This window comes from Babylonia areolata, chromosome 6 (genome assembly GCF_041734735.1).
Source record: "Babylonia areolata isolate BAREFJ2019XMU chromosome 6, ASM4173473v1, whole genome shotgun sequence".
NCBI classification, from domain to species: Eukaryota; Metazoa; Mollusca; class Gastropoda; order Neogastropoda; family Buccinidae; genus Babylonia; species Babylonia areolata.
In genome coordinates, this window is record NC_134881.1 from 36,950,910 (window position 1) to 36,962,421 (window position 11,512).

Sequence of the window (11,512 nt, forward strand, 5' to 3'; positions counted from 1 at the left end):
GCGCCCGTCATTGTTTTGTTTCTCTCTCTTCCCCTCCGTTTCCCTCCCTTAACAGTTCCTTGGAGGGTTGTTGTGGCAAGGCCATTGCATCTTGTTACGTGGCAACACCAGCGTAGCTTTCACATCTTCATCAGGTCCAACGTGTTGCTTGATAGTGTGGCGCACTTGCTCTCTGCTGATGTGATTGGTGCACCTGATGTTTAGTATCTCGCGATAATAGTATCTCGCGATATCTCGCTGATCGATCAGCCAGGACGAATCACATCCAGCTTTTGGGATTTTCGAGATGCTCCCTTCTGGTCGACGGTCTGGGTTTGTTCCAATGTACCTTTTATTTACCTGTGTGCTAGCTGAATCGGTAGCGTAAGCAGCAGTGACTTGAAGTTGTGTACATTGTGAATGGAGAGAGTTACCACTCTTTACTATTTGTTAATCATTTCATCTCCTGGTATCATTATTTGTTAATTTCAAGTTGAAAAACCACCGAGGCAACCAGGATTAAAGAGGCTATGCCAGTCTTGAATAAAAGCTAATGTGTGTTTACACATTTCTTCTGTCTTTGTTGCTGTGTGCACATGTCAAATGATCGGTATAAGGACAGGCCCGGCGCTTCCTTTTTGAGGAAGTGTCTGGGTTTGTTCCAGTATACCTTTTATTTACCTGTGTGCTAGCTGAATCGGTAGCGTAAGCAGCACCGACTTGAAGTTGTGTACTTTGTGAATGGAGAGAGTTACCACTCTTTACTATTTGTTAATCATCTACCTGAAGATCTAGACATCAGCCCCATCCACATGTAATATGCGGCTTCTGTTCAAACGTGTGTGTGTGTGTGTGTGTGTGTGCACAAGTTTTTGTTTGTTTGTTTTTTTGTATCCAAATTTGTACTGTATCTGTGATTGTGTATGATTTTCGATTTATGTTCGTACCTTGTTATGTACAATCCCCGCCAATATTCCTTGTGACCCCGGTACACTTGGTAATAAAGACATATTCTATTCTGTTCTATTCTATAACATCCAGTTTCTCGGGTTTGCTTTCTTCTTTCCAAATCCAGCGTGAGGGTCCATGTCTTGCATAAACACAGGACGATGGAGTGTCAGTACCAGTGCACGCAGGAGTCTCAGTGATCTTGTGTTTTTCAAGGAGATGGCGATGTCTCCAGTTCCATGTGTATTGCAGTGCGGGCAGTGTTGATGTTTCTGATGTGAACCCTTCATTGCTCCCATGCAATACGTTTTGAAATATATTTTAAACAGGCCCTCGAATTATTCTTAACACAGAATAGCGGCAACAACAACTTTTCATAACAGAAAAAAATATAATATTGATGATAATCATCATCATCATCATCATATTATTATTATTATCATCATCATCATCATTATTATCACTATTGTTGTTATTATTATATAAGCAAAAACTGGATCATATACGAAAAGAAAGGATGCATTGAAACACACACACACACACACACACACACAAGTTGACAAGCGCATGAAACGTTTCTAATCATTCACACCTGCACACGACTGTCAAATAAACCATGCTTGTGGTTTGTGGGAACACCATGGTGGAGTGAAAGAGAGACCAGTAGCATGGCTTCATCCCTTTTTGTTCTCACCCCCCCCCCCTCCACCCTCAACCCCCTCCTCCCACTGTCCCTCTCCTCTTTACTTTTTTTCTGTTACCACCACCACCACCACCACCACTGACTTCCCCACTTCCTGCCTCTCTCTCTGTGTCTCTCTTCTCAGTCAGTCCAACACGAAATAGAGAGAGAGAGAGAGAGAGAGAGAGAGAGAGAGAGAGAGAGAGTGAGAGAGAGAGACACACACACACACACTCCCCCCCCTCTCTCTCTCTCTCTCTCTCTCTCTCTCTCTCTCTCTCTATATATATATATATATATATATATATATAGCGTCTAATATCACTTATAGTGAAAAGACGTTGAACTAAAGAACGGACGAACAAATAGACACACACACACACACACACACACACACACACACACACACACACACACACACACACACACAGAGAGAGAGAGAGAGAGAGAGAGAGAGAGAGAGAGAGAGAGAGAGAGAGAGAGAGAGAGAGAGAACGAACGAACGAACGAACGAACGAATTTTTATTTTACGAGGGTAAAGGAGTAAGCACAATGTACTTGATTACATCCGGCCCTCTGGGCAAGAATAATGATTGAGTGGGAAAAGAAAGAAAGAGAGAGAGAGAGAGAGAGAGAGATGATGGTGATGATGATGAAGATGAAAGAGAAGGATGCCGATGATAACGATGATGATGATGATGACGATAATAATAATAATCATCATCTTCATATTATTATTATTATCATCATTATTATCACTATTGTTGTTATTATATAAACAAAAACTGGATCATATACGAAAAGAAAGAATGCATTGAAACACACACACATGTGCCCTTCAAGGGCGTTGGAAGGGGAGTTTTCTTTCGAAACCTTCGTTTCCATTCTGAACAACAATGACACTGCAAAACAACATGCAAATGATATACAAACCGAGCGCAGTGTAAGCGAAAGAAAGGAGAGCACAAGGCAGGCGCCAGCACTATATATAATCTGCCAGAGCAATGTATTGTGACAGTCTGCCTTTTATCTGTGGCGCCCTTCTGGTTCACCAGGTGATTTTAAGTATTTTTTTAAGTGTCTGCAGGCACATACAGTATCACGTGAAGCAGTGCAGTTCAGTTCAGCGCAACGAAATAAAATGTCGTGCAGAAAAGTGCAAAGAAAAAAAAAGAAGAGAAAAAATGATAATTAAAAAGCCACCAGACCCTCCATTATCGCTGATTCGTGTTCACATGAAACAGGAACCACACCCTCCACACTCGCTGATTTGTGTTCACATTAAACATGAACCACAACCTCCACACTCGCTGATTTGTGTTCACATTAAACATGAACCACAACCTCCATACTCGCTGATTTGTGTTCACATTAAACATGAACCACACCCTCCACACTCGCTGATTTGTGTTCACATTAAACATGAACCACAGCCTCCACACTCGCTGATTTGTGTTCACATTAAACATGAACCACAGCCTCCACACTCGCTGATTTGTGTTCACATTAAACAGGACACACACCCTCCATACTCGCTGATTTGTGTTCACATTAAACAGGAACCACACCCTCCATACTCGCTGATTTGTGTTCACATTAAACATGAACCACAACCTCCATACTCGCTGATTTGTGTTCACATTAAACAGGAACCACACCCTACATACTCGCTGATTTGTGTTCACATTAAACAGGAACCACACCCTCCATACTCGCTGATTTGTGTTCACATTAAACATGAACCACACCCTCCACACTCGCTGATTTGTGTTCACATTAAACATGAACCACAGCCTCCACACTCGCTGATTTGTGTTCACATTAAACAGGAACCACACCCTCCATACTCGCTGATTTGTGTTCACATTAAACAGGAACCACACCCTCCATACTCGCTGATTTGTGTTCACATTAAACAGGAACCACACCCTCCATACTCGCTGATTTGTGTTCACATTAGACAGGAACCACACCCTTCAGACTGGCTGATTTGTGTTCACATTAGACAGGAACCACACCCTTCAGACTGGTTAGTTTGTGTTCACATTAAACATGAACCACACCCTCCACACTCGCTGATTTGTGTTCACATTAAACATGAACCACAGCCTCCACACTCGCTGATTTGTGTTCACATTAAACAGGAACCACACCCTCCATACTCGCTGATTTGTGTTCACATTAAACAGGAGCCACAACCTCCACACTCGCTGATTTGTGTTCACATTAAACATGAACCACACCCTCCACACTCGCTGATTTGTGTTCACATTAAACATGAACCACAGCCTCCACACTCGCTGATTTGTGTTCACATTAAACAGGAACCACACCCTCCATACTCGCTGATTTGTGTTCACATTAAACAGGAACCACACCCTCCATACTCGCTGATTTGTGTTCACATTAAACAGGAACCACACCCTCCATACTCGCTGATTTGTGTTCACATTAGACAGGAACCACACCCTTCAGACTGGCTAGTTTGTGTTCACATTAGACAGGAACCACACCCTTCAGACTGGCCAGTTTGTGTTCACATTAGACAGGAACCACACCCTTCAGACTGGCTGATTTGTGTTCACATTAGACAGGAACCACAGCCTTCAGACTCGCTGATTTGTGTTCACATTAGACAGGAACCACACCCTCCATACTCGCTGATTTGTGTTCACATTAAACAGGAACCACACCCTCCATACTCGCTGATTTGTGTTCACATTAAACAGGAACCACACCCTCCATACTCGCTGATTTGTGTTCACATTAGACAGGAACCACACCCTTCAGACTGGCTAGTTTGTGTTCACATTAGACAGGAACCACACCCTTCAGACTGGCCAGTTTGTGTTCACATTAGACAGGAACCACACCCTTCAGACTGGCTGATTTGTGTTCACATTAGACAGGAACCACACCCTTCAGACTGGCTGATTTGTGTTCACATTAGACAGGAACCACACCCTTCAGACTGGCTGATTTGTGTTCACATTAGACAGGAACCACACCCTTCAGACTGGCTAGTTTGTGTTCACATTAGACAGGAACCACACCCTTCAGACTGGCCAGTTTGTGTTCACATTAGACAGGAACCACACCCTTCAGACTGGCCAGTTTGTGTTCACATTAGACAGGAACCAGAAGTATACATAAAAGTGCACTGATTTTTTTCAACAAAATTGTATGTCATTTAGAAAGAAAAAAAAAATCTTGGCTAACTAAACGATACAAAGCTCAAAGGTAGCCTTTCAGTTAATATGAGCAGTGTATGTTAAGAAATCTTCATTAAAAGATATTAAGAAAAGACAACTATGTTCACAATATATGTGTGGCATGTTCACACGCTTTTTATGTACAGAAAATTGCTCTTTTCACTGCGGAAATTGTAACGAATAATGCGGACCAGTTTTTCTTTTTTTTAAAAAGCAACATTCACCCCACACCCCACACCCCTCTCCTCCACACACACACACACACACACACACTCTCTCTCTCTCCGTCCTCTTACACTCCTCCTCACCCCGAACCCATCTCTCTCTCTCTCTCTAGCTCTGTCTCTGTCTCTCTCCCACTCCTGACCCCAAAACAGCACCTGTACCGTGTTTAATTAACAACAGGTTTCTTGTTGATTATCGACCACCACCACCCTCGCCTCCCCGCCCTCTCACCCCCCCCCCTCCCCCCACACACACACCACACACACATACACACCACCCTCCCCCCGCCCCATCGCCCATGGCACAGAGAGAGGTCCTCCCTGTAAACACGGGGGCCTGCACTCTCCCTGCACTGACTGACCGACAGCTTAGTGTTAAAGAACCGCCATGAGGAAGGTCGGCAGCATCCTTAATCAACCCTCTGACTGCCGCTAGTGAGTAAAAAGAATCCCCGAAAACGGAGTATGGCTGCCTAAATGGCGGATAAAAACGGTCATGCACTTAAAAGCCCGCTGTTGTACATGTATACGGGTGAACGTGGGAGTTGCAGCCCACGAACGAAGAAGGAGAGGAAGAAGAAGGTTTGGATTGAATTGACAGGTCAGGACTCACCCTTGTTACTTTCTTTATTTGAACTTTTTTGGGTGTGTGTGTGTGGGGGTGGGGGGGGGGGGGTTGCACTACTTTTGCTTACATCATTATTTTCTGATTTGCACCCCCATGTCACTAGAGCTGTATCGCTAATGGCATTGAACCTTTCAGTGTTCAGTTCAATGTTCTGTCTGTCTGTCTGTCTGTCTGTCTGTCTGTCTCTCTCTCTCTCTCTCTCTTTCTCTCTCTCTCTCTCTCGTGGTTGTGAAGAAAAATGACTAAATCACGACCTCAGTTCCTGTCAGTCATGAAAGCTGGTTGAACAACAGCGAACAGGAAGTCCAGGCACGCCATGTTTCCTCAGTCCTCACCTGGCGACCGGCATGACTTGGTCAACAACTCTCTCCATACGAACGGCGAAAGAGACGACGTTAACAGCGTTTCACCCCAATTACCATCATCAAAATATTGCAATCGGAAGGCTCTTATACTGAAGAGGTAAATGTTGACAAAGAATACCACAATTCTGATGACGGAAGCTAAAGGTTGGGTCATTCAGACACCCACTGGACATCCGAGGGGTCTGTGTAGAGGAGAAGAGAGGACTGGCCGTACTGAGTGAGTTAAAAGAGGAATGGAAGGGGAGGAGGAGGGAGGGGTTTCGCACTGAACGCTGATTGATTCTAGTGACTGGGGCCGTCAGCCCCTATCATGACAAGTGTAAGGAAAATAGATTTCTGATTAAAAAAATTCGACCACAGAATATAGCTGTAAAATATGGATAGCGAAAACCGACATGAACACTCTCTCGTACCAGACCCAGTCTCTTACATTGAAGTTTCCCATCCCAACCCTCAACATTGTACGTCTTCACAATCACAACCCTTTTACATGATAACTATACGCACATACAGTCATACCGTTACTATGTAAGGAGTTTTGCCAAACTGAACTTGGCGCCAGGCACATCGGCAAAGGACACATAAAATACAATAAAAAATTGATAGGGGGTGTGCTTCCTCTGCTTCTTCTTCTTCTTCGTGGGCTGCAACTTCCACGTTCACTCGTATGTGCACGGGTTGGCTTTTTCGTGCATGACTGATTTTACCCCGCCATCTAGGCAGCCATACTCCGTTGTCGGGGGTGATAGGGGGTGTGACAGAGGGGGTGAGGGATGAGTGGAGGGGACTGGGGGGCGGGGGGCATAAAACATCAAATACCTCGGAGCCGCCTCCCATGCTCGGTGGTTGAGCACCGGGCTTAGATATTGTCCATGGAGTTTATGATGATATGAACTTCTTCTTCTTTGTTCGTGGGCTGCAACTCCCACGTTCACTCGTATGTACATGAGTGGACTTGTACGTGTATGACCGTTTTTATCCCGCCATGTCGGCAGCCATACTCCGTTTTCGGGGGTGTGCATCTCCACCCTTTACCCACCAGGCGCCGTAACCGAGATTCGAACCCTGGACCCTCAGATTGAAAATCCAAACTGCCCCTGTTTGAGCAGAAATTCACCTTATTTAGTTTACTTTATTGTATCCATTATTACTGTAGTTGTTGTTATTATTATCATTAATATTATGATTATGATCATGATTATTATCATCATCATCATTATCATCATCGTTATTTTGCTGTCCACACTGACGTGGTGCTGTGGTGATGTCAATGTGGTGTTAGGTACATCACCGCCCCCCACCCCACCCCTCCAACTCCTCCCCCTCTCACCCCCGTTCCTCGCTGTTCTCGGAGGGTTATGAATCTTTGTCACTGACATCAGCCGAGGAGGATGTCGACGTTTAAACCAAGCGGTAGCTACACCCGGAAAGACCAGGTGACACCACTTCCTATGAAGCAGTTCTGTCGTAGGACTCTCTTGACCCGAGTTAGGACCCTCAAGAGACGTGTCGAGTCACCAGAAGTCACGATGAAGGCAATGACAAGGCACAAAAAGCACTACTGAAGACAGCGCTTAGCGCGTGATAAAGCAAATACTTAACACAAAGACATATCTGTCTTTTTGATCACGAATGCTACTTGACAAGAGACGCCACTTTGACAGGTTGATAGCCTTTCAGGCGCCGTCAAAAGACTGCGCAGCATTGTAGATTATATGTACCTCATGCTCGATACCGGTGTCTGATATAGATCCGGCACTTCGCTCTTCAGACAATGACTGGCGGTGTCGAACGGAAATCAGTACCATTCCCAAGGCCGTATGTTAGCGCAGCCGGTTGTGTGTGTGTGTGTGTGTGTGTGTGTGGGTGTGTTTCCCCAGTAAACAACTTGCTGAAGGTACAAGGTGCACTCCTTCGTTTCCTTTCCTTTCCTTCTGTTTTCAGTTTCACGAAGGTGTTAACTCACTCAGTACGGCCAGTCCTCTCTTCTCCTCTACACAGACCCCTCGGATGTCCAGTGGGTGTCTGAATGACCCAACCTTTAGCTTCCGTCGTCAGAATTGTGGTATTCTTTGTCAACATTCACCTCTTCAGTATAAGAGCCTTCCGCTTGCAATATTTTGATGATGGTAATTGGGGTGAAACGCTGTTAACGTCGTCTCTGTCGCCGTTCGTATGGAGAGAGTTAAAGCGTCCATGTTTGGCAACAACACATCTGCTATTGACCGACCTTCGCATAAACTTGATGCGCTTGTCATAGTATCACAGCGTGCCACAGGTACGTATAAAACATAAACCTAAATTGAAACAGGACTGACAAACAAAGTAAACAGGTAAGTGTATATGTTAATAATATGATAAAACATAAAGGATCCATAGAAGGGAAATGATTGAAATAAAATAAGAACAAAAGATATCCACGTTCAGCGAGTTTATGCACACACACACACACACACACACACACACACACACACACATCTCTCTCTCTCTCTCTCTCTCTCACATAACGGCATGTACCATCTTGAAGTCTCACAATGACATCAAAGTATGTTTGACTTTCTCTTGTCGTGTCGGGCTGAATACAGAACAGACCTCCGTCAGATACAAGACCCTCCAGACTGGTGACTTTATTGTCATCACAGTGGTGTACTCTTGGTGACTTCATTGTCATCAGAGTGGTATACTCTTGGTGACTTTATTGCCATCAGAGTGGTGTACTCTTGGTGACTTTATTGCCATCAGAGTGGTGTACTCTTGGTGACTTTATTGTCATCAGAGTGGTGTACTCTTGGTGACTTTATTGCCATCAGAGTGGTATACTCTTGGTGACTTCATTGTCATCAGAGTGGTGTACTCTTGGTGAAGTTATTGTCATCACAGTGGTGTACTCTTGGTGAAGTTATTGTCATCACAGTGGTGTACTCTTGGTGACTTTAATGCCATCAGAGTGGTGTACTCTTGGTGACTTTATTGTCATCAGAGTGGTGTACTCTTGGTGACTTTATTGCCATCAGAGTGGTATACTCTTGGTGACTTCATTGTCATCAGAGTGGTGTACTCTTGGTGAAGTTATTGTCATCACAGTGGTGTACTCTTGGTGAAGTTATTGTCATCACAGTGGTGTACTCTTGGTGACTTTAATGCCATCAGAGTGGTGTACTCTTGGTGACTTTATTGCCATCAGAGTGGTGTACTCTTGGTGACTTTATTGCCATCAGAGTGGTGTACTCTTGGTGACTTTATTGCCATCAGAGTGGTATACTCTTGGTGACTTTATTGCCATCAGAGTGGTGTACTCTTGGTGACTTTATTGTCATCACAGTGGTGTACTCTGGAGAGGGGCATTAGGTCGACGACTGTTGTGTGACTTTATGGTCAATGGTTTTCCCTTGGGATGAACATAGGTGAACTACTGTTGTGTGTCAATACCCATTAGTCGGTCAAACCATGGTATTCGGTATCTGGCCACGAACAACAGTTAATAATAAATGGGTAACCCCCGCCACATTGATCAGTTAACAGTTGAGCACCGAGTTCTGAACACTGAGGATGTCAAGTGGTGTGTTAAAATAACGGACGTCCATAATGACTTATTTCGTTATCCTCGATGCCGATCTTAACATGATGTCATCCTGGTGGTCGCAGTGTTACCCCCCCGCCTCCCCTTCCCCCCGCCCTCCACCCTCACCCCTGCCCGTGCCCATGCCCCTCACACCGCACTTCTCTGTGTCAGTGATGCTGAAGCACAGGGTTCAATGAAAGTGATGGACCACGTGTGAACTTGCACGTGAAGGACCACGTGTGAACTTGCACGTGATGGACCACGTGTGAACTTGCACGTGAAGGACCACGTGTGAACTTGCACGTGATGGACCACATGTGAACTTGCAAGTGAAGGACCAAATGCGAACTTGCACGTGATGGACCACGTGTGAACTTGCACGTGATGGACCACGTGTGAACGTGCACGTGATGGACCACGTGTGAACTTGCACGTGAAGGACCACGTGTGAACTTGCAAGTGATGGACCACGTGTGAACTTGCACGTTAAGGACCACATGTGAACTTGCACGTGATCGACCACATGTGAACTTACACGTGAAGGACCACATGTGAACTTACACGTGAAGGACCACATGTGAACTTGCACGTGATGGACCACGTGTGAACTTGCACGTGATGGACCACATGTGAACTTGCAAGTGACGGACCACGTGTGAACTTGCACGTTAAGGACCACATGTGAACTTGCACGTGATCGACCACATGTGAACTTACACGTGAAGGACCACATGTGAACTTGCACGTGATGGACCACGTGTGAACTTGCACGTGATGGACCACATGTGAACTTGCACGTGATGGACCACATGTGAACTTGCACGTGACGGACCACATGTGAACTTGCACGTGATGGACCACATGTGAACTTGCACGTGATGGACCACATGTGAACTTGCCAGGTTTTCGGCAAACAGCGCTGTGTGCAGCCATGTGATGAGCACCGCTCATAACCACAGGTGTTTTCTTGCACGTGCATTTCAATTTTTCACTGTTAAAAACCCACTCCTGTCACTGATAAACCCCTGAGTAACCGTCAGTTTATGGCTGAAACATCGATTTTTCAAACGCATTTCACAAGATGTTTATGGCGCACGTGCCTGAAACAGTTGTTTGTGTGTTCAGTTAGAGGCATGTAGACCTTAACGCACCTGCATAATCTAAATCATCGCTACATTTTTTGTTATTTCATGAATATATACCTGTTTTTGTGAAGTGGCCTTGAACCTTTTCTGAAGTTTATGTATGAGCGTCAGAAGTCGAACGTGAATGTAACCTGACCAGTTCTTGACACAAAGAAGAACACCACCACCAGAGGATTGACCAGACCTGTCACCCATCAAGACACAGCATGGCGTCCACGGGACCACAGCTCATTCGTGATACTTCACTCACAAAACACACCCTTCAACGAGCTGCCGTTCGATCCCGAAACATTGTCGTCACTTCTCACGTGAACCTTTCCAGTCGAAATTTCAGTCACGCCTGGCACGGTTCCCTTCCAAACAGCAGAAGAATCGGTGGCCCCCTGCAGCGTGCAGACCTTTGGCCCCCTGTTCAGTTCGGATTTGGGGAAGAACAGAAAAACGTCACAACAAAAGCCCCTTGTCCTTTTGACTTGTGGCGTGATGCAGTCAAGAGTGCAAGTTTGTTGTTGTTGTTTTTTGTCACGTCTGGCAATTAAAGATCCCGTCCTAAAGAGACAGGCACCCCCTGCGACGCACGACCTTTTAATCCTCCAGTTCATAAAATGTGGTGAAAGGTTACGGTAGAGGAAGTCTCTCTCTGTCTCTTCGCGCGCGCGCGTGTGTGCGTATGTGTGCGTGTATGACTCAGTGCATGGAACACTGTGACTCCAGGACTGTTGCAGAACAAAGCTGGGCGTGGCTGTGTACGAGACAGTGGGAGGGGG